The 21021-nt window shown below is 36.6% G+C and overlaps 1 protein-coding gene across 4 annotated transcripts in view; it reads left to right on the top strand.

The window, feature by feature from the left end:
- Nucleotides 1-21021, top strand: part of KLHL31 (kelch like family member 31) — a 97589-nt gene that overhangs the window by 21102 nt on the left and 55466 nt on the right. Inside the window, exon 1 of one of the 4 annotated variants that reach the window (XM_072642478.1) lies at nt 12682-12788. The exons of 2 other annotated variants lie outside the window; for them this stretch is intronic. The gene's annotated coding sequence lies outside the window, so the exon portion shown is untranslated. Of the gene's footprint in view, nt 1-12681; nt 12789-21021 lie in introns of those variants that run through there. One more of the 4 variants, XM_072642479.1, reaches the window with a different exon arrangement.

Genomic DNA, 21021 nt, shown 5'->3' with positions numbered 1-21021 from the left:
CAGTCATATCCAACTCTTCATGACCCCATGGACCATAGCACACCAATACTGTCCATGGGGTTTTCTTGGCATGGACACCATGGGGTTCCCATTTCTTCCTCCAATTATGTATACTGAATGGCTAATTCAATATATTTGGCACAGCAGATGGAACAGGAACTGGGCCAAACATATGCAGCAAGAAAAAGGCAAGCAGTATCACATATGGAAAGCTGAATAGCACTTTTAATGATCCCAAACTGTCAAAAGCTATCTTTTAAACAATAAATGATCTTTTAGTGATGTCATAGGCCTCATAATTTTAGAGTATTAATATTTCTGAAAAATCATGATTGCAAATGACAGTGTGAGATACCATTAATGAGAACTTGGGAGAAAGAACGTAAGAGACATCACTCTAAGGCATATAATACCAGGAAAGGCAATGGGTTAGTCTTGTACCAAGAACTAATAAGTAGGATGTGGAGACATGATGGCACAGTAGCAGGTGGAAACACTGATGAGCTCCACACACCCAACCACCACCATCACACACACACTGCCTTCAAACAGATCTAGAATATGCACTAGACTGAGTGCTTATCAGAAAATTAAAGAAAAAAAAACACTCATTATTTTTGCACCCCATGTCAGCATAGGCAGAAAGATAGTGAGGTCTGAAGATACTGGGATTGAGCTATTCAGGAATGAGCAGGGAGAGGCTATGGACCCAGGCAAGGAGAGATTCTAAATATAGTAAAGAGGGACCCAATCTTGTGCGGAGCACAGAATAGATGCCAACTGGCAGTTCTGTCATGCCTTATGCAATCTTAAGACATAGATCCAGAGCTGAATGAGGAGGGGGCCTGTGCTTAGGGGTACCAATCCAGGGGGGAGTAGTCACAGGCCCTAGACTATGTACTGAGCAAGGAGCAAATTCAGAAGCAAGCAGGAGCTATATGGTTCTGACCCCAGGAGCAGATCAGGGTCTCAGTTCCAATCTCTAGCCCAACTGTAAACCTGAGATGGAAAAACCAAAGCAGGAATCCCAGACTAAAGATGAATCTACACTTCTGTCACTCTGAAACGGCAGAGCTCTCCAGAAGTCTGATAGTAGCTAAGTCCAATAGCTGTTTATTGAAACACCAACTGTGGCAAGTCCATATCAGATCCAAACCCAGGGCAGGAGTTTGCAGAGCTTAGACCAGCAGGGCATAAATTACTTGGCCTTAAACCAAATTACTTCAGGAGCACCAAAAGCTCAAAGGTTCCCAGGTCCTGACAGCCTATAATACAAAACTTAGTGACCAATGAGAGAAGAAGCAGGACAAACCCAGAAGTTCCTCTAGAAGTGCACAGAGCCCAGCCTGAATATAAAGTCCAAAGACATGAAGTAGGCTGGAAGAATAAGCGAACATAAAAAGAATGTCACCATGAAAATCTATTATGGCAACAAGGATGCTCAAGACACAAACCCAGAAGAGAATAAATCTAAAAGATCTACAAGCAAAGCCTAAAAGAAAAGCAGAGCTTGGGCATGAATCCAATAAAAATTCCTAGAAGAGATGAAAAGTTTTAAGAAGGAGTTTAAAATGTTTTTTTAATAAATAAAATGAGAACACTAAAGGAAAAAATTAGAAAAGGGTACATGGGAAGGGGAGAGGAAGAATGGCTAAAATTATCTCATAATTGGAGTACACAAGTAGAAATTGGTGACACTTGAACCTCACTCGTGAACTAATCAAAGATGGAAATACACACACACACACATACACACAGAGATAAGTACAGAAATACATTTTCCTCAACAGAGAAATAGAAAATATAGAGAAAGGGAATCAATAGGAGGAAAGCAGATTAAAGAAGGGAGCAATCCTAAACAAAATAAATTCTAAGGATTTACAAAAATATTGATAGCAGCTCTTTTGTTGTGACAAAAAATCAGAAACTGAGGATGTCGACCAATTTGAGAATGGCTAAATAAATTATAATATACAAACATGATGAAATACTATTGTGCTATAACACAGAATGAAGGGGGTAGTTAACAGAGAAACTTAGGAAAATTTGTAGGAACTGATTCAGAATGAGGTAAACAGAACCAGAACAATTTATATAATGACAACAATGTTGTAAAGACAAACATCTTTAAAAGACTTAGAAATTCTGATTAGTGTAATGACCAACCATGATTCTAGAGGACTCATGATAAAATATGCTCCCCACCTTTTAATAGAGAGATGATGGACTCAGATTGCAGACTAAATTTTTTTTCAGTGTGGCTAATACAGGAGTGTTTTGTTTGATGATTCATGTCTCTAACAGAGTTTTATTTTTCTTTCTTCCTGGGAGGGAACAATATAGGAAGGAGAAGAGTCAGATATTTATTGAAAAACATTAATTAAAAAAAGAATTGACAACTAAACCTGAGGGTTGTAATTACATTTAGGAAATTTTCAAAGATCCTGAGGAAGTCTCTTGGGTTGTTGGATCAATCATCTATGATGAATTATGAAAGGATGTGGATGATAAGTTATATAAGATGAATAAGCATGAACAAGTTGAGATCTGTATTAGCTGAGTGCAATATCCATACCCAGGGCATCACAGATTTATTTATAGATTAAATCATGCCTTTGAATATTCATCTAACAGTGAAAAATAAACGTTTCCTTTTTCCACATTTATTTGTGTAATGGGCATGTTATTACTAACCTAAAAGCTCTTTTAGCCATGATGAGTGTAAATGTAGCTGGTTATACTTTCAAAACTAGCATGGATACAAATTGTGGCTTATTATTATAAAAAATAGCTCCTTTTTACCCACTCTTGAAGTTTCAGCTTTAGTGGAGATAGATGGACTACCATGATCTATTTACCACCCACCCGTGGGCAGTAGACTTTAGCATCTAGATTTATTTAGTGCTCAATGACCCTTCTCCATCTTATCTTCCCCCTCTCATAACCACAATGGTGAAGGCATCTGTCTTTAAAGTTAAGAAGTATGCAGATAAACTTTGAAATCAATAAGACAGAATGATCAAATTCTCAGTCCCCTTGGAGACGTAGCTGTATAAATCAAGGGTAAGAAAAAAATTGGTGACTGTGGAAGGAGAGGAGACAACTTACTAGCTAACATGAAACAATCCCACCACCACATAGAATACAGAAATGCTTATTCCTTAGCAGTGAAGGTGTTTAACATAGTATCTGGCACATAGATAAATGTTTACTAATTCAATGTTGAAATTTACATAAACAAACAGGGGATGTTTAATTAGATTTTTCCTTTTAGAGTTGTATTGCTTAAATTTCATTTTTATCTTTCTGTTCCTAGAACCTGGCAAAGTGTGCCTAATATATGTTTGTTGACTGATGTAAGTTTTTAACAATAATAAGAGAGAAAAGAAGGAGTTCTAGTTTTGGATCTAATCAAGATCTGTGAGAAGATGACTATATTGATACAGGACATTGAGGAGATCCCTAGATTTTCACTCTGAGCTGGGCTCTACTTCTCTATTTTCAGTTCATCATCAAGTAACTCCAAAGTTTTTTCCTCTTAAGTACACAAGACTTTGGGGACAATGTAGGTCATGGTTAATTTTAAAATGCTGATCAAGTTATTCACACAGCAAATTCATGCTCCTTACCATTGTTTCTAAGCTTCTAAGACACAGTCTTAGCCAACAGTTATCAATACAATAACCATAATTCATCTTCATACAGACATTTAGAGGACAGGGAGATGGGAGAAATCATGCTTCCCAATCCTGAAATTACTTTGTATAAATTTTGTATAACTCTAAACTAACTCAGCCAGTCCATTACTACAAGGATTACTCTTTCACTTCTGTTCAACAGTTTTCTCACACAATAGGTAGTATGTAAGCTCCTTGAGGACAGGATCTGTCACTTTTTGTTTGTTTTCTCTGTACTTATTACTTAGTTTGACATATAGTAGATACTTAATAAATCCTTAGCTTAAAAAAAAAAAGAAATGGGGGGGAATACAGAACAAGTCTTAATTTTTATTTTTTATAGTTAAGGAAAAGAAAAAGTGATCTACAATTTGAGGATCTTACAGAAACTATTTGGGGAAAGAATACCTGATCTCCAACACTGTGTGATGACCAACTTTGATAGACTGAGCTCTTCTCTGCCATGCAAGGATCTAAGACAATTCCAAAAGACTCATGATGGAAAATTCTATCCACATCTAGAGAAAGAACTATGGAGTCTGAATGCAGATTGAAGCATATTATTTTCTTCCTTTTTTCTGCTTTTTTTCTTTCTCTTGGTTTTTCCCTTTGATTCTGATTATTCTTTACAAAATGACTAATGTGGAAATATGTTTAACATGATTGTACATGTATGCTTATATCAGATCGCACACAGTCTCAGGGAGGGGAAAGGGGAAGGAAGGGAGGAAATTTGAAACTCAAAATCTTATAAAAGTGAATATTGAAAACTAAAAATAAATAAATTTTTAAAAACCTGGTCTTTTTCCTTCTGATCAATGATAATGATTCAAGATCATTATTTTTGTTCCCATTTTGTAGAATTTAGAGACTGAGGCATATCAAAATAATGTACTTCTGCAATAACTTGAATAGTGTTTCATGTCCTTTTGTGCCCCCACCTACCTCAACTCCCCTGAAGTAATTGTTCCTGATTAGATGGCACCCTGTTTGATCTCTGCAGGTTAGACTGACCTTCAGTGGCCAAGGTCTAGCAGAACTAACCTAAATGTGTTACTTTCCAATTGCATGTCCCTTCCCCTTGGCCCCTTGACCACATTATCTATAGTAAGACACATTATTTGCATTTGGATAGATGCCTTATAGGACTGTCCTCCACCTTTCATGGTGCCGTTATATGAACAACTTCTCTCTAACACTACAACGTGAGTTATCCTTAGCACAAAATATTTACTTTTTAAAGAATGAGTCAGAACTAGATCAGGTTGGAATTTTAAAAAAATTACCCCAGATTCCCATTTGAGGACCATGGGAAATGATTTTTATCAGCTCTCATCCACTGATACCCTGTACCCTCCAGTAAGTCAAGTTGCAGATACGTGAAAATTTATAGTAAGTTCCATTTACCAGGAAGAAGGGTTATAGAAGCCCTTGTTACTGATTAATGACAGCTTACCCTTTTAAGAGACATGTCAGGCAGACCTTTTGGTTTTTATAGGGTGTGCCTACAGTTCTGGAGATGGGAGGACTCATTGTTAGGGGGTGAGCTACGGTTCTTATAAGCACCATACCTGTCTAGGATGTCCCTTTTTAGAACAGAACTTCCTTTTCCTCTTACTAGAAACTTGATCATAATTCAGACAGTGTAGGGGTCTCATCTCTCTCAGGTTTTATTATCCTGAGTTTTTTTTCCCAAGCAAAGACTCTGGAAGGGTCTCTTTATAGGCTCAAATACTTGTGGAGCCAAGGTTCTGACTTCCTCTTCCTTCTTAGCGGCTGTAAGAAAGGAAAGCATTTCAAGGGTTCTTGCTTTCATGGCTCTCTGACTGGCTAGCTTTTATCTTTTTGAATCTTGACCATCAGAGGTCTCTGAATGATCACTTTTGTGTTCTCTAACCTTGAGCCTATTAGAGGATTTTATCTTCTCCCCTTTCTGTATAGTTTCTGCAATAAACTCCTTTTCTACAGATTCTCTTCCACACAAAGTTGTTTATAGATTACATCCCCCATTAAAATGAAAGCAAGGACTGTTGTTTTTGGTTATTTTTTGTTTGTTTTGTCTTTCTTTGTAATCCCAAGGTTTAGTGCAGTGTCTGGAAGTAGCAAGTGCTTATTAAATGCTTTGGATTTGACACTTAAGTTGTGTTCCTGGAATTCCTTGTTTTGGGGAGTACCTGTAGGCTGATTTAAGAGTTGTTAAGCTTAATAGGTATGACAGTTATTAATCTTTTTGTTTGAATCCTATGACATCAGTAAATAGCTTAACTTAAAAAGGGGCAAGTTCTCCCACTGCATCCAAGACCACTGGCAGTTGTCCCTACCTGTTTTGCCACTGGACTCCAAATGACTGGAGGAGAGAGTGAAACTGATGAATTTGCACAACCCTGTGCCATTTGAATCCAATTCACTGGCAAGTCAAGACATCACTGTCCTGGTGTCTTTGGTTCTCCTCAAGATTAAAGACAAATAGCAACAATCAGTAAACTGTATAAAGTGAAATGCTGCTTGTGTGATGGATGCTATTATCCTATCCTGATATGATATGATAATGTGATCCTAACTTGATATGATTTCATGGAAATAGCATGAAGGGGAGAAGGTAGAACTTTTCCAGGGTATGAGACTAAGCTAAAGAAAAATTCACAAAGATCTCAGCCCCAGTCTAGCAAAAAAGCACAGGTGCCCAGAAAAGGGAGAGAACCAGGGAATAGGTGCACCCAGCTGTCTTTAAAAAAGTTTGGCATTTCCTTTGAGTGCCCTCTAATGTCCAATAGGAATAAATAATCACCAGGACAAGAACTTCTGGTCCCTGATCTTCATCAAGTACTGTTGTAGCAATGCTCCTGTGGATTAAACTAGTAATTACCATTCATACCCAGTGTGACCATAAAAGTAAGGTCCAAGAGCCAATGGAAAAACAAAAAAGATAAGAACTCCCTAATATATCACTGAGCCCCCTTTCTCTGAGAAGTGAAACTTGAGTTAGTTGATAATCCTACACTATTCTTAAATCATTTAAAAGGATACATAAGCACTTTGAAGGCAGGGACTACCATTTTGGTCTTCCTCTTTCCAGCTCCTAACATAATAGGTATTCAGAGCTTATTGAATGACATCACCTCATCATGTCATACTGACAATATTATCTTTATGTTTCATGACCTGTGTCAATTTAACCGCTCACCATGGCAAAAGTCCATTCTAAGTGATCACTAGGACCTGGTTAGAATATTAGCAGAACATCAAAGCTAGAATGAAAGTCACAAGATTACATATCTTTCAGGTTATGAGGCTGAAGTAGACTTAGTGTACTGAGTGAGTTAATATTTCCCTTCTGCTCCTATCTCCAACACTTATTCTACAAGCACACAGGGAGGCAGCTAGGTGGTTCGGTGGAGAGGCCAGGAGGACTGAAGTTCAGTACAGAGCTGTGTCACTCTAAACAAGCCATTTAACCTCTATCTGCCTCAGTTTTCTCAACTGGAAAATGGAGATCATAAAAGTATCACCTCACAGGGATTTTGTGAGGATTGAATGAGATCATATTTGTAAAATGTTTAGCTCAGTCATTGGCATATAGTAGATGCTTACTAATGCTTGTTCCCTCCCTCTACAAGTAAGCAACTGATCTTTAATAGATCATGAAGGAGATTTACTAATCTAGGTGCTCAAAAATGCATTAAGTGAAATGTAATTCAACAAATAATTAAAACTGAACCAATAAATACCTTCTGTTTTCTGCTAAAATAAGTTGTTTTCCATTTCTTGACCAGGACCTTAGCAAGATCTCCAAAAGTTGTACACTTCCTAAAGTCATTCAGTTTCTCTTATTCCAGTTTCCTTATGAAAACAGTGATTCCATAGCTGGACAACAATAAAACTGTATGAAGATTTTTGAATAGTATTCTTTCATTCAAAATTTTAATTCAGTGATGGGGATGAGGGCAGGGGAGGGGAGGGAACAAGGACATATTTTAGAACATGTGATTTAATTCATACTTGTAAATAAGAAAATTTAGATGGTATAGACTCTTAGGATAATTAAAAAGACAAGGATGCTAGGGTGGGAATCATAGGATCTAATCTGGAAAAGCCCTCAGAAAACATCTGGTCCAGTCCTCTTGTTGTACAGATAAGGAAATTAAAGCCCAAGGAGGTTAAGTGATTTACCTAAAGTCATGTAGCTCATTAACATCAGAGGCAGGATTTTAACCCAGGTCCTTTGACCCCAGGGATGATATTCTTTCCACTTAATCATATGCTTCCCTCTCTATAAGATAAAACAAAAAGGGTGTCTCTCATGTTTAAAAATGAGTTTATGAAAATGAAATATAACTAAATGTATCACTCACTGTCCAGCAACCCATCTAAGATGATGAGTAATATTAAACAGTTAGTTATTGCTCATAAAACAATCTAAGGTCACAAGCTCTTTTCCTTTGAGACTTCTATAATGTTTAAAACTATATCCTTTAGACCAATGGCATCAAACTTAAATAGAAAAAGATTTGAGTGGGCTACATATTGACTTAGAAAACCATAACTTAACATTTTCTGGGTTGTATTGCATTTTTATTTATTTAATTAAACCTTTCCAAAATTACATTTTAATTTGGTTCCGGTGTCCTAGGCATTTCCTTAACAGCATGAGAGGCACTCCCTCTGAGCACCTCTTGTCAAGCCGGCCATAAAATCTGTACAACCATTTGATTATTTAAGTACTATTTTTAGATGATCTCTTCTTTAACTAATTTGCCCATAAACAGTTACAAGAGCTTCCTATCTGTACATTGGACAAAGTTCATGCATGCACAAGAAAGAATTTCCTTTAGCCTCTCTATAGTTTTTTTGCTTTCAAATCAGAACATTCAATACAACTGAAGCATTTGTTAAAGTAAGGCACTGTGTTAGATGCCGAGCACACAAAACCATAAAAATAGAACAGCCCCTGCCCTCGAGAAATTTACATTCTACTGGGGGAATATAATATGTACACAGGTACATGTAAGTAAATATAACATAAATAGAAAGTGAATACAAAGTCATTAGGGAGATGAGAATGGAAAGAAATCAGGAAAGTCCTGGTGTAGAAAATGTCTTTTGAAATGAACCCAGAAGGAAGCTGAGGAATTCTTAGAGGTAGAGCACCAGATATACGAAGGACAGTAAACAACTTAAAAGGGTGAAAGTCTCTTGTGAAAATTGGGTGCTAGGTTAGTTAGAAGGGAAAGGTGTGGAAAGGGAGGCAAATTCAAAATTGACATTTGTCTAGACTTTTGATACGTTGAGGAAACTTCGGAAAAGCAAAAATCAGAGCCAGTTCTCTTCCAACTCTTAAGTCAGGCTCTCTACCATATCCCACTTTCTTCCTAAATGCTGCCAAATTTATTTAACTTTTCAGCATTATCTTACTGTGTTGAAATTTGAACATGTAGTTCTGTGATAAAAAATAGTAACCAGACAAAAAGTTCCTGAAGACTAGAAATATTTTTGTATACCAATAGCACCCAGCACAGTCCCTTATGAATGCTCAGCAAAAATTTGCAAAATGAACCTAAATAGAAATTAGAAAGATTTCCTTCTATTCCCTGATATTTTTACCGTGGACAACCCACAACCTTCCCAAGTCTCCATTTCTTCAACCAGAGAGTAAGAGAAAATTTGAGCTACATGACCTCAAAAGTCTTTTCCAGTTCTAAAAGTAGGAACTATGACAATATCAGTCAACCATGGGATGCTGAGAGGTAAGATATAAGAAGATAGAAAGCTAATTGTAGGATCAATAGCATAGATTTGATAGCAAGGTAGAGAGAAACACATTACATAACAAACAATCTTTTTTTTAGACATAAATGTTTGGGCATATGATAAGCAATTTCAGTAGCTACCTTGGTAGCTATGATGTCCAACATATTCCCAAGCAGCAGCTCAGGCCCTGAGAGGGACTGTGCCATTGGACAGATGCAGGTTATGGCACTTTACTAAAATCAAGCTTTATTGTTGAAGGGGAGCTAAGACATAAAGTACTATCATGGCACTTGGTCTATGACACAATTCTTATATTGTCATGCTTAAATACTGCTTCTCAAATAGCAGCAACTTTGAGGTAAAGATTGTGTCTTTTGCATTATGTCTTGCATCTTTCATAGAATGTGGCACATAGGTGTCTCAAGGGGATACACATTTGTTGAGTCTAGTCAATTTCTGTACATTATTTAATAAGCTAAGTTTTGTTCTTTTTTTCCAAATTCTCCAATTTATTGTCAAGGGGTAAGAGGATATCCTGATTAGGATTTAGCTTTGAACTTGCATCCATCACCTAAACTCACCTTTTTTTTGCATTCGCTACATTTCTTTTTTATTATGATTATTATTTGCTGTATAGCCAGAAGATGCTGCATCTTTTTTTAATTAAAAATTTTTTTTTTAAGTTTTGAGTCCCAAATTCTATTTTTCCTTTCTTCCTCTTCCCCCTCCCTGAGATGGTAAGCAATCTGATATAGATAGGTTCTACATGTGCAATTATGTAAAACACTTCTACATTAGTCATTTTGTATAAGAAGAGTGGAATAAAAGAAAATAATGAAAGAAAGTGAAAAATAGCATGTCAGTCCATATTCAATCAATATCAGTTCTTTCTCTGGAGGCAGATAGCATGTTTTATCATTGGTTTTTTGGGATTATCTTGGATCATTGTATTGCTGAGAAAGTTATTCACAGTTCTTCACTGAACAATATTACTGTTCCTGTGTAAAATGTTCTCCTTGTTTTGTTCACTTCACTAATCATCCTGTTTATCATTTCTTATAGCAAAGTAATATTGCATTACAATCATATACCACAGCTTGTTTAGTCATTCCCCAATTAATGGACATCCCTTTGATGTCCAATTCTTAGTCACCACAAAAAGATCTGCTGTATAAAAAGGGCCTTTTCTCTCTTTTTTTCAGATATCTTTGGGATATAGACCTAGTGGTGATATTACTGGATGCAAAGTTTTATAGCGCTTCGAACGTAGTTAGATCAGTTCATAATTCCACCAAAGTGCATTAGTGTCTCAATTTTCCTACATCCCTTCCAACATCCAATATTTCCCTTTTTTTGTCATATTAGCCACTCTGATAGGTGTGAGGTGATACCTCAGAGTTGTTTTAGTTTGCGTTTCTCTGATCAATAGGAATTTGGAGCATTTTTTCATATGACTAGAGACAGCTTTAATATCTTTGTCTGAAAACTGCCTATTCATATGATTTGACTATGTATTAATTGGGGAATGACTTGTATTTTTATAAATTTGACTCTATATTTCAATATATATTTGAGAAGTGAGGTCTTTATCAGAGGTACTTGTTGCAAAAATTTTCCGTTTTCTGATTTCCTTATATTTTTGGTTGTATAGGTATTATTTGTGCAAAATTCTTTTAATTTTATATAATCAAAATGTTCTACTTTATATTTTGTAATGCTCTCTATATTTTCTTCAGTCTTAAATTCTTCCCTTATCCATAAATCTGACAGATAAACTGTGTCAGTAAGTACCCCAACATACATGGAGGGGTTTGCTATTACAGGTTCTTAGATCTGCATTCATAAAAGTAAAGACAACTTTTGAGGAGTTAACAATCACTTTAATCAAACACGTGTATCATTCCTTTAACCAAGCACATATATCATTCACCTAGTTCAAGGGAGTCAGCACCCTGAACTTCAAAGGAAATACAGAGAAATCAAAGATCAATAGACATGGCTTCCTCTGTCTGACCATAATCAATACATACATCACAATTCAACAAACAGGTCCAACTGTCTGACCATAGTTACCAGAGAGGGAAGCACCGACATCTAGGTTTTCAAAGCCATGGGGGCTTCTTAGCAGCTTCCCAGAGTCCTCATCTGGCCAAACACTTCCAAAAACTAAGTCCCCAAAATAAAACCTCACCTCAGAGTCTTTATACACCTTTTCAGAGCCAAGGGGCATCACATCCCTTGAGAACCAGAGCCTCATTAACAAAAGGTTGTAGACCTTCCTAGAAATCTTCCCAGGCCTGACAATGGGTGGGAAAGATCCTCCTTAATCACATTATTTGGAGATACTTTTAGTAAACAAAAACAGCAAAAGATTCTACTTTGCTTGGCCTTATATAAATTAATCCATGTTCATTTAATTTGCTTTTGTTATCACCCTTTATGTGTAAATCATGTACCCATTTTGACCTTATCTTGGCATATGGTGTGAAATGTGATCTATACCTAATTGCTACCACACCATTTTCCAGTTTTCCTAGTAGTTTTTGTCAATTAGTGAGTTTTTGTTACAAAAGCTTGGATCTTTGGGTTTTTCATATTAATATTAGATTACTACAGTCATTTATTATAATGTAATTTGTATCTAATCTACTCCACTGATCCCTCACTCTATTTCCTAATTTGATAATTACTGTCCGAAATTACATTTTGAGAGCTGATGTGGCTGGATCACCTTCTTTTGCACTTTTTTCATTGATTCCTTGATATCCTTGAACTTTTATACTTCCAGATGAATTTTATAACTTTTTCTAGCTCTTTAAATAATTTTTGATAATTTAATTGGTATGGCACTGAATACATAGATTAATTTATGTAGAATTATCATTTTTATTACATTGGTTCAGCCTACCAAAGGGCAATTAATATTTTTTTCAATTGTTTAGTTCTGACTTTTTTTTGTAGAAAGTTGTATCACCAAGGCAATATTCACAGCACTGGTGGTGACTATGAATATTCCAGTGTAGCTCTCAATCACCAAGTATAAAAGACTCTCCATAAAGAAGACAGAAGAAAAACATTTATTTAAACTCCAGAAAGCCAAATTCCAGAACCAGAACACAAAATCCGTCACAGTGATGAAGAAGTTTATAAACATGATCACAGCACAGGGCAAACCCATTCTCAAACCTCCCCTCCCTCAGTCAGGACCTTCTCACTATCAACTGTCATGCTGTGTCAGTTGGCCTGCATTCTATCCTCTCTGATCTGATCCCACTCACACTCACTTCCTCCCGGTTCTGCTTCACCCTTCCTGTTCCACCTGTTCAGCAAGCTCCTCCTACCACACATGACTTAAGCTTCCAGGTGATTTAAGCAGATCATATGGGCCTATTAATTAATGAGAAAGATCTTTCCATTTAAATTACTATTACAAAAGTGTTTTATAGTTGTATTCATATAGTTCTTAGGTTTGTCTTGGCAGGTAGACTCTCAAGTGTTTTATATTATCTGCAGTTATTTTAAGTGGAATTTCTCTTTCTATCTTTTGTTGCTGAACTTTGTTGGTAACGTATTAAAATGCTGATGGTTTATATGTGTTCATTTTGCATTCTGAAATTTTGCTAAAGTTGTTAGTAATTTCAAGTAGTTTTTAGTTGATTCGCTAGGATTTTCTAAGTATAACGTTATATCATCTGCAACTAGTGATGGTTTTGTTTCTTCACTGCTATTCTAATGTCTTTAATTTTTTTTTCTTCTCTTACTGCTATAGCAACATTTCTGGTGGAATATTAAGTAATAGAGGTGATAATAGGCATCCTTGCTTCACCCCTGATTGTACTGAAAAGGCATCTATTGAGATAATCATATGATTTCTGTTTATTTTATTACTGATATGATTACAGATACTGATAGTTTTCCTAATATTGAACCAGCTGTGCATTCCTGGTATAATTCCCACCTGGTCATAGTGTACAATTCTTTTGATATATTGTTGTAATCTCTTTGCTAGTATTTTATTTTTTTTGCATCAATATTCATTAGGGAAAATGGTCTATAATTTTCTTTCTCTGTTTTGGTTCTTTCTGGTTTGGGTATCAGCGCTATATTTGTGTTACAAAAGGAATTTGGTAGGATTCCTTCACCTATTTCTCCAAATAATTTATATAGTATTGGGATTAATTGTTCTTTAACTGTTTGGTGGAATTGACTTGTGAATTCATCTGGTCCTGGGGATTTTTTCTTAGAAATTTCACTGATGGCTTGTTCAATTTCTTTTTCTAAGATTGGATAATTTAAGTATTTTATTTCTTCTTCTCTCAATCTGGGTAATTAATATTTTTGGAGATATTCATCCATTTATTTAGATTTCCTTATAGGGTAAGATAGATTTCTATATCCAACCAAGTGTGTATGTTATTCCTTCTTTGAGCCAATTTTGATGAGAATAAGGTTTAGGCTTTACTTGCCACTCTTCACCCTACCAATTTTCTCCATTATAATAGTTTTTTCATGCATCTTTTATGTGGAATAATTTACCCCATTCAATCTCCCCTCTCCTTCCAATTTTCTTTCTCACCACTTTCTTTTGTTTTCTGGATATCATCCCTTCAATATTTATTATTTCGATACTCTGTGTCTATATATACTCCTTCTAATTGCTTTTATAGCAATGAAGTTCTTAAGAGTTACAAATACTATTTTGTCATATAGAAATATAAACAGTTTAACCTTTCTTGTTTCATTTTATGTTTCCCTTGAGTCTTATATTAATTAGGAGGTCAAATTTTTTATTCAGTTCTGGTTTTTTTGTTGCAGTTTTATGATGTGTTTTGGTGGCACCGAATCAAAGTACAGGCATTTATTGAGGATTGACACCCTTCAAAAGCAGACTAGGTTCCAAGAGGAACCAGCAACTTCAGAGAAAGCAAGATGGATTTTTATAGGATAAAAGTGCAATTACATAACAGAAATAATGAATATTAAAAAAATCAAGGGGGGTTTGTCAAGGGATTAGGCAATAGGGGAGGGGTCCCTTCTATAGTTTGGTGGTCAAACATCCTGGTTGTGATGCTTTCTGACTGACTAGCTATTATGGTATTGTTTGGTCAAGACGGATAATTGGGTATTGTGGTATTCTGGGCTGGATGATGTGATTATGGCTGAGTACAAGAACATAACTGTTCAAACACATGAACTGATTCTGGGGGTCAGCGAATAGCTAGGGACAGTGGCTATATTGTATCTGGGGACCTGTGGTGTGGTTAAATTAGGACACACCAGCTATTCAGTGGGGTTCATAAGGAAGCTAGAATTAGGATTCCATCATTTTAATCAGAAATGTTTGAAAGTCCTCTATTTCATTAAATATCTGTTTTTCCCCTGAAAGATTATATTCAGTTTTTCTGGGCAGGTGTTTCTTGGTTGTAATCCTAACTTTTTTGCCTTCCAATACATCATACTCTAAGCCCTCTGTTTCTTTAATGTGGAAGCTGCCAAATCCTGTGTGATCCTGACTGTAGTTCCATGATATACGATTTTTTTTTCATTTTGGCTTCTTGCATACTTTCTCCTTGATCTGTGAGTTCTGACTATTTGTTCCTGAGAATTTTCATTTGGGGATCTCTTTCAGGCAGTGATATGTGGATTATTTCAATTTCTGTTTTGCCTTTGGTTCTAATATATAAGAGCAGGTTTCATAATTTTTTGAAAGATATTGTCCAGGCTGTTCTTTTTTAATTCTGGCTTCCAGGTAGTCCAATAATTCTTATATTATCTCTCCTGAATCTTTTTTCTAGACCAGTTTTTCTGATGAGAAACTTCATATTTCTTCTATTTTTTCTTACTTTTTAATTTTGTTTTACTGTATCTTAATGTCTCATAGAGTCATTAGTTTCTACTTGTTCAATTCTAATTTTCAAGGAATCTTTTCCTTCAGTGAGCTTTTGTACTTCCTTTTCCATTTGGCCAATTCCTTTTATAAGGACTTATTTTCCTCTGTAAATTTTTGTATATCTTTTCCCATGCTATTGATTTTTTTCATGATTTTCTTGCATTATTCTCATTTTTTTCTCAATTTTTCTTCTACTTCTCTAATTTGCTTTCTAAAATCCTTTTTAAGCTCTTCTAAGAGTTCTTTGTGGGACTGAGGCCAAATTACATTTTTCTTTGAGGCTTCATATGTTGCCATTTTGACATGTTGCCATGTTTCCATGTTCTCTTTTAAGTTTATGCCTTGATCCTATCACCACAGGAACTTCTTATAGTTGTGCTCCTTTTTTTTTGTTTTGGTTTTTGTTCATTTTTTTCTGTGTGTGTGTGTGTGTGTGTGTGTGTGTGTGTGTGTGTGTATGAGATTTGTTGTTTTTATGTGAGAGTTAGACTCAGGTCCTGCACTGTCCCAAGCTTTTTGTGCTGGGGCTCTAGATCTTACTGCTGACTTTCACTGGGCTTCAGAGCTTAGCTGCTAACTTTCTCTGAAGGGTAGCCTTTCCTTGTGGTTTTACTTGGGGGTGGGGCCTCCCTGTTGGCTCCCCCTGGGTATGGGGTTAACTGCTGGTCTGCTTGGGGGTTGAGGGTTGAGGAAGCCTTGCTGCTATATTGCTATGATAACAGAGTCTTTCTGGTCATTGGTGCTAGAGGAGGGATCTTGTTACTGGTCAGCCTGAGAGCTGGGGCCTCAATGCTGGGTTGCTATGAAAACAGGGCCTCTTTGCTAGTAGGTCCCAGGCACAGGGTCTCACTTTTGGCTAGCCCCGAAGCAGGACTTCACTACTGGTCAGCAATGGGGCAAATGGCTGGCTGTTGGCTTGTGCTGGGAATGGGGTTGCTGGAGTGGGGCCTTGCTGTGCTGCACAGACTGCTCATTTCTCTAGGTGTCTTCTGGTTTGCAGGAGGGTCCTCACTGGTGAATTGGCCCTGACCTGGAGCCTTGCTGAAGGCCTCCTGCCGTGAGGCTGTATGCACTCTTGGACCTCACTTCCCTCATATCCCAATGAAACAGACCTTTCCTAAGAGGCTAGTAAGCTGTTTCCCTGATACTAGATCAATTCTGAAGTGGTTTTCTAGTTGTTTGGAGGGGAATTTGGAGAGCTTCAGAGAGTTGCTTCCTCACTCCACCATCTTGGCACCAAAAGTCTCCTAAGTTTTGTTCTAATTTTGAAAACATAATGAAAGGAAATAATAATCTAGATTAGCAGTTCTCAAAGTATGGCCTGAGCACTCCTGGGAGTCCCTGAGGAACTTTCAGGGGGATCTGTAAGGTCAAAGCTATTTTCATAATAATACTAAAATAGTATTTACCTAGTAAAATATTGCCCCCTTTGCCGACAACATATCTCTGTGAGATCAGAGTTTCTTCATATGCTTCAGACAAAACTATGTCACAATAAATAAAATGCGGAAGCACATATGAAATTCCAGTTGTCTTCTATTAACCCAGACATTAAAGAAATTTGAAAAAATATACAAAGTAATGCCATTCTCACCAAATAATTTTTGTCTTGGAACATATAGGTTTTTAAAATCAAATATGTTAAATTATGTTTACACATACTGGGTTTTATTATTTGTAAATGAATTAACACATTACAATTTTATCAATTTTCATTTTAATATGGTAAATATCAATAGATATATCTAATACAAACAAAAGCTCTTGGAGTCCCTGATAATTTATAAGAGAGCAAGGAAAGCCTGAGGCCAAAAGTTTGAGAACTGCTGATCTGGCTCAGGAGACTGCTGAAGAAAGCAGGCTCTGTTTGCCCTAGCAAGAAAGGCACAAAGTATATTTCCTTTCCAACCATTCTCCCTCCCTGATTCCACCATCTGTTCAGTGATGTCATAACTGATCTAGGGACACCCCTGGCTGGCCTTTCCCAACAGCATATTGTCATGAGCTAAAACAAGCAATGATCCAGAGAACAAATTGGGAAGGAGTCTATGGATCTTTGCCCTTTTCCCCTGCACAAGGAGGGTATTTACACTGCAGAAATAGTATGAAAGCTGTCATCTAAATGGAGGCCATACAAGAGAAACACTTACTGGTTTCTATCCCTTGTTATGCAGGATTGTATAAATAAGCCCATACCATCTGCTTATGCCACCATCTCTGCATTCTGGTGACTGTCATCTACCTTCCTCGATAGACTTTAATATCTAGTGATCACAGTATTCTTCTCCACCCATCTCTAAGTACCATCTGGATTGAAAAATATCCATGTGGATGTCATCCTAACCACATTCCTCACCTTTCCTATAAAGGACTGACCTCCTTGATCTATACAATCTCTTTTGTAAAGATCCACAATCCATTCATATACTTTAGATCTAATTATTCTGAATGGTTCTACCTCCACCTCCTAAACATTGAGGTCTTCTTGGCTAACCACAGCCTAAAAAGACCATCTCTTTCTCCTACTCTCAGGCTTTCCTATCCTTCACAACCTCTAGACTAGGGGTGGGAAACCTGCAGCCTTGTGGCCACATGTGGCCCTCTAGGTCCTCAAGTGCAGTTCTTTGACCAAGTCTAAACTTCATAAGTTTGGCTACTTCACAAATTAGCCAGTTCCAGTTGGGATATCTTTCCTCTCACCCTTCTCTCCCTCCCTTGTTGCTCTAAATTAAAGGTATCTACTTCTATTCTCTTGGTTCTTATACCATTCTCTTATCTAGTCAGCCAGGAGGCCCAAAAAATAGAATGCTAGAATTGGAGGCTTCCATCTCAGGAAGATCTGAGATTGAATCCAGATTCAGCTACTTAATAGCTATGTTACCCAGGACCATTATGGTCTTTCCCAGAGAGTATCCACAGAAACAAACATGTCTGTTTTCATTTCATAATTTCAAAAATTAATTATCAATTTACTGAGCTATATGGAATTTATCCTTGCAATCATATGTCTTCTAACTGACCTGTAGTGAATTATGATTCCTCACAGGAAAGAACATTGTCTCAAGCAAAAAAAAAAATAGTGTGAGAATCACTGGTCTGGTCTATAGGACGCTAGCTTTGGCTTCATCGTACTTTACTCTCTTGGATCTCCTATTGCTCTGAACTCTGCCCTCTCTTCTCTTTTACTGAAGTTTCTCTTTCTGCCATGTAAATGTAGAGTTGCTCCCAAGGCTGTGTCCTATGCCCTCTTCTCTTTCTTACCTCTTCCCCAAGTAATCTCCTCTCCTCCCAAGCTTCAGTAATTACTACCATAACAAAAACTCCCAAATCCCCGTCCAACTCTGACTTCTGTCTTCAGCTTCTCATTTTACCTTCCCAGATACTTACCTTTCAGACAATCAAATGAAAAATTCTCCCCTAAACCAAGTTCTTCCTTCTCACTTCCCCCTTTCTGATAATAGCACTATTCATTTACCAGGCTCAAAAGCCTCATACATCTTTAACTCTTTTATCTGCTTTATCCTTAATATCCAGTCACCAAATCTTGATAATTGTTTCTTTGCCATATTTATGCATTCATCCCTCCATAAGATTGTATATTTAAAACTGCAAGAGACTTTTTTGTCAGAAAAAGCCTTAAAACCATATATTTTATCTTTTAGTTATACGATTTATTTGTTTTTCAGTTTTCAACATTCACTTCCACAAGAATTTGAATTCAAAATTTTCTCCCCATCTCTCCCCACCCCCACCCCAAGATAGCATGTACCCCATCCACCCCTTCCTCCAGTCTGTCCTCTCTTCTGTACCCCACCTTCTTCCACTCCCCTCCCCTCTATTTTCCTGTAGGACAAAATAGGTTTCTCTACCCCATTGCCTATACATCTTATTTCCCAATTGCAAGCTAAAACAGTTTTTAACGTTCATTATTAAAGCTTTGAGTTCCATATCCTCTCCCTTCCTCCCTCCCCACTCACTCTCATTGGGAAAACAAACAATTCAATATTGGTCATACATGTGTATGCAAAACACTTTCATAATGGTTACATTGTAAAAGACTGATCACATTTCCCTTTGTCTTATCCTGCCCTCCATTTATTCCATTCTCTCCCTTGACCTGTCCTCCCACAATAATGTTTGTTTCTGATTATCCCTTTCCCCAATTTGCTGTCCCTTCTATTATCTTCCCTCTCCTATCCCCTTCCCCCTTGCCTTCCTGCAGGATAAAATAGATTTCTATATCCAACTGAGTGTGTGTTATTTCTTCCTTAAGCCAAACCCCATGAGAGTAAGGCTCATTTATTCCTTTTCATCTCCCCCCTCTTCCCCTCTACTGTAAAAGCTCTTTCTTTCTTCTTTTATGTGAGATGATTTGCTACATTCTGCCTCTCCCATTCTCTTACTCTTAGTACATTTCTCTCAACAGTAAATTTTGTTTTTTAGGTATTCTCCCTTCATATTCAACTCACCTTGTGCCCTCTATGTATATATACACATACATACATACATGTACATATAAATACCTACACATATATAATATACACATACATGCATACCCATCCATACCTACATATATATGTATGTATATACATATATGTATACACATACACATTCCATCTAACTACCCTAATACTGAAAAAGATCTCATGAGTTGCAAATAACATCTTTCCATGTAGGAATATAAACAGTTCAACTTTAATGAGTTCCTTTTGGCTTCTTTTCCTGTTTACCTTTTCATGTTCCTGTTGATTCTTGCATTTGGAAGTCAAATTTTCTATTCAGTTCTGGTCTTTTCAACAAGAATGCTTGGAAATCCTCTATTTCATTGAAGTTCCATTTTTTTCCCCTGAAGTATTATACTCAGTCTGGCTGAGTAAGTGATTCTTGGTTTTAATCCCATCTCCTTTGACCTCTGGAATATCATATTCCAAGCTCTTCAATCCCTTAGTGTAGAAGCTGCTAAATCCTGTGTTATCCTAACCGTATTTCCACAATACTTGAATTGTTTCTTTCTGACTGCTTGTAATATTTTCTCCTAGACTTGGAAACTCTGGAATTTGGCTACAACATTCCTAGGAGCTTTCCTTTTGAGATCTCTTTCAGGAGGTGATCAGTGAATTATTTCCATTTCTATTTTGTCTTCTGGTTCTAGAATATCAGGGCAGTTTTCCTTGATAATTTCTTGGAAGATGATGTCTAAGCTTTCTTTTTTGATCATGGCTTTCAGATAGACCAATAATTTTTTTTAATTATCTCTCCTGGATCTATTTTCCAGGTCAGTTGTTTTTCCAATAAGATATTTCACATTGTCTTCAATTTTTTTTTCATTCTTTTGGTTTTGTTTCATAATTTCTTGGTTTCTCATAAAGTCATTAGCTTTCATCTGCTCCATTCTAATTTTTAAAGAACTATTTTCTTCAGTGAGCTTTTGAACCTTCTTTTCCATTTGGCAAATTCTGCTTTTTAAAGCATTCTTCTCCTCATTGACTTTTTGAACCTCTTTTGCCATTTGGTTTAGTCTATATTTAAAGGTGTTTTTTTTCCCAGCATTTTTGGGGTCTCCTTTAGCAAGCTGGTGACTTGCTTTTCATGATTTTCTTGCATCACTATCATTTCTCTTCCTAATTTTTCCTCCACCTCTCTTACTTTCAAAATCCTCTTTGAGCTCTTCCATGGTCTGAGATCATTGCATATTTTTTTTTTGGA

The sequence above is a fragment of the Notamacropus eugenii genome, chromosome 2 (genome assembly GCF_028372415.1).
Source record: "Notamacropus eugenii isolate mMacEug1 chromosome 2, mMacEug1.pri_v2, whole genome shotgun sequence".
NCBI classification, from domain to species: domain Eukaryota; kingdom Metazoa; phylum Chordata; class Mammalia; order Diprotodontia; family Macropodidae; genus Notamacropus; species Notamacropus eugenii.
This window is presented reverse-complemented; position numbering and strand designations above follow the sequence as displayed.